The 703-nt window shown below is 36.1% G+C and overlaps 1 protein-coding gene across 1 annotated transcript in view; it reads left to right on the forward strand.

Annotated features, from left to right (window-relative positions):
* LOC107753650 (espin-like protein) overlaps positions 1–703 on the forward strand; it is a 16,317-nt gene that overhangs the window by 12,933 nt on the left and 2,681 nt on the right. The window lies entirely within an intron of this gene.

Consider the following 703-nt stretch of genomic DNA (forward strand, 5'->3'; position numbering starts at 1 on the left):
GTGAGCCAAATGCTGTGGGGTAAATTGAGTCAGCATTTTAACTTAACCCACCATAAGAACTTTAGAACGTTTATATTATTTTTTAAACTATTTATAGGCCTACTATTAATATGGTTTTAAGAAAATATTATAAATATTTTATAGATTACTAGTATCAAGACAAGTGATTATAATGGGAAATATACTTAATTACAAGAATTAAAGTGTGACAAACTGCTAAATATTCTATATGATGATTTACCTGCTGACTTGCTGGAGCTTTGAATCCATGTTTGCAATGTTGAACTGCCTTTAGCAGCCTCCCTTCGCTCTTTCTCTCTCTGTCTCTGTCTTCTTTTTTTGTGAAGGCATTTTTTTTGTCTACAAACAACAGCGAATTTTGTGTTATTTAAATTAGATCTGATCGGGAGCAATCATTTGATTAGACATTCTAATTTTAAAAACGTGGATATTTTGTTGTTATTTTAGAAGACCGAGAGCAAATCATTACCGACAGAAATACAAAAACAAACTACCAAATTACTAATTCAGCGAGAATCATCCACTGACTGTAATGTGGATTGTAATGCATCCACCTGTTAATGCAACGACATTGGGAACTGTGGTCTCCACTCCAGAGAGCAGCGCACAGATCGTGAGAAATGCTGCGGAGCGGCGGGAAAACACGGAGCGGATTAGCGGAATCAGCGGATCTTTAGCGGAG

Source organism: Sinocyclocheilus rhinocerous, unplaced genomic scaffold, assembly GCF_001515625.1.
Source record: "Sinocyclocheilus rhinocerous isolate Xijiao unplaced genomic scaffold, SAMN03320098_v1.1 scaffold1664, whole genome shotgun sequence".
Classification (NCBI taxonomy): domain Eukaryota; kingdom Metazoa; phylum Chordata; class Actinopteri; order Cypriniformes; family Cyprinidae; genus Sinocyclocheilus; species Sinocyclocheilus rhinocerous.